This window comes from Acyrthosiphon pisum, chromosome X (assembly GCF_005508785.2).
Source record: "Acyrthosiphon pisum isolate AL4f chromosome X, pea_aphid_22Mar2018_4r6ur, whole genome shotgun sequence".
In the NCBI taxonomy this organism is placed as follows: domain Eukaryota; kingdom Metazoa; phylum Arthropoda; class Insecta; order Hemiptera; family Aphididae; genus Acyrthosiphon; species Acyrthosiphon pisum.
The window spans coordinates 94,486,150-94,488,678 of NC_042493.1; the positions used below are offsets into that span (position 1 = coordinate 94,486,150).

Genomic DNA, 2,529 nt, shown 5'->3' on the forward strand with positions numbered 1-2,529 from the left:
CGCTAATGATTGTACATGTATGTCGTATAAATCTAAAAGTCAAAATATTGTGTTCCCACCATTTATGCGCACATAATAATATTATATACGTAGTAGTTGGCCCTGACAAAAAAAAACACCACTAGGGGCGCTAAAATCAGCCGCCAGTTTTCGTGTCTCCGACGTTTATTGATAATACTATTATCTATAAGCCTTGACGGCCTATTTTATCCGGTTGACGTGACCTATCATAATATTTTATTTGTTATTTATCCATGACCTGGCCCGTCACTGACGACAGACGTTTTACGTAACAGATCAATCCCCGTCGGCCCGTAAACGTTAACCTTTTTTACCGCGAAAAGACAATAATTATTATTGTAATTTTGGCGGTGTGTTCAGTGTTGTTCACCGTTTATGTATATGAAATTACGAACTCAAGTATCTAACGAAAACACACAGTAGACCGCGTAGACTACGTAGCCTGACGGTACCGTCTGTTCGTCCATCCGTCGTACAACACCCTCCCGACGCGTCCCATCCGCCGAGGACAGTGAAACTCGTCTCGTAGATTGTCAACTGCGGAGTGCGGGCGGCACAGCAGAGTTTTTCTCGCCGCGGACCAACGGATGTCGGATTTCTGGCGCCATCGCTGCGACAGAAAATAATATTACCGGTAACGATTCACATTGCAGTTCGCTTGTCCGTTATTATTATTATTATTATTGTTTATATTTCGTCCATTAGTCCGACTGTGTACGGTTTTCTTTCTCCGTTCGGCTGATCTCGAACAGATCTCGCACGTCGTCTCGGCACGGAGAGATCGTTACGTCTTGCAGCCCTCATCCTTGTGGGCCGTTCGTTTCTACGATTTTACAAAGGTCCACAGGTATTTTTTCGTTGACAAGAATCAGTGGTTATAAATTGGTAATGTGTATTTAGAATTTTATTTCTCTTCCCTCTTCCTTAAATTCGTTGATATTTGCACGGTACCTACTCTCGTAAAGTGCTGCCTGTGGAAATTGTCCTCTCCTTCCAGGGCCCATTTGTCTTAGTAGGTATATCAAATGTTGTTCTCAGTATGGGAATTTGATCATAAATATTGATACATTTGTGTTATACTTGTATACTGCAAAGATAGGAATTAGCAGTTGTTTCTTAACACGTTCAATGCCATGGTCGACATCATAAACATTGCCCTGGTCGCCGATATCGATTACCATTCGACAAATATAGTGTACTTTGATGATTCATAATTCAGACTGGTGATGAGATAACGTTTTGAAATATATTGTAGGCGATCAAATTAACCGTCTCAAGAAGCAAACAATATAATTGATTATTATTTTTAGTGTTGGTTTTTATTTTTCCCCCAAAATAATTTGACCGGACATATTTTTGACGTAGCGATACGGGCTATGTGCTGATAATATTATTAGAGTTCCATGTGTTAATTTAATTTTGCTTGTTTTATAATAATTCATACATCTTGTTCAGTGGCATAGCAGTATAACCTCGAGTACCTATAACACTATGTGTTTGCCTTTGCACTCAGGTGTCAACTGTTGATATAATATATAGATAGGCTTTACCAGAATTCACTTTTAACCTCGCTTTTAACTGTGCCAGTAACACTAAATACACCAACAAATATATCAAATGGAAGCTACAGTATTTCATTGTCATTTAGTGTCTTAGTGACGCAGCAGTTGTTGACATTGTGGGATTAGAATAAATTTGTGGCCAAATATATAGATTTTTCCTCGGATTTTTCTGTTTACCTATACAATTAATGAAAAAAGCTAACATTTTGTTTGAATCCTTAGGGAAACATACTTGATGATACCTACTATAGTTATTGTTACCTATACGAGTCCTTATGATAAACTGAGGAGTTAATTGTAAATAACCTCGTAAATAACTATATTTATAGTGACATTAAAAGTTTTAATGCCACTAGCCTTCTTTTTGATAGAATGTTTTTATTTAGGTAGGTTTTAGGTAGTAAAAATACTAGAATCCATGGATCCAATAGTTACCATTATAATGTCATAATGCAAACATAATCAACAAATATGTTCTTCCAAGCTGGTGTGAAAGAAAACTGCACCATGACATCATCGATATGGTTCATTATTCCGATGCTTTTTTACGCTGGTTTATACCAACTAATTTCTTGAGTAGGTAGCTGATTTACGGGCTGATTTATACCCCTGAATACACTTAATTACGAGCTTAATTATTAATCCTGCATAATTTCATAAGTCACATATTTTTTTAGTTTAAGTATCAATATACATATTTTAAAATATGGAATTAGATATACCTACCTAGGTAGTATTATTATTTATTTTTATATTTTATATGACCTAAACTTTGGATCTGACTTACTAGTTACACGCCTTATGAGGACGCTATACTCATTACTCGCATGTGTTGTCTCCGTCTTAAAAATGTACAACATAGCAAAAAACTGTTTTGCGCAGGATAGAACCACTTTCTTGGTATTTATAGTAGAATTACCAAAATTCCACAACGCATAGGGAACAA

The 2,529-nt window shown here is 36.5% G+C and overlaps 1 protein-coding gene across 1 annotated transcript in view; it reads left to right on the top strand.

Moving 5' to 3' along the window:
* Positions 1 to 213: 213 nt before the first annotated feature.
* Positions 214 to 2,529, top strand: part of LOC100570343 (AT-rich interactive domain-containing protein 4B-like) — a 16,280-nt gene continuing 13,964 nt past the window's right edge. The window contains exon 1 of the mRNA XM_016807778.2: positions 214 to 655. The gene's annotated coding sequence lies outside the window, so the exon portion shown is untranslated. The remainder of the gene's footprint in view (positions 656 to 2,529) is intronic.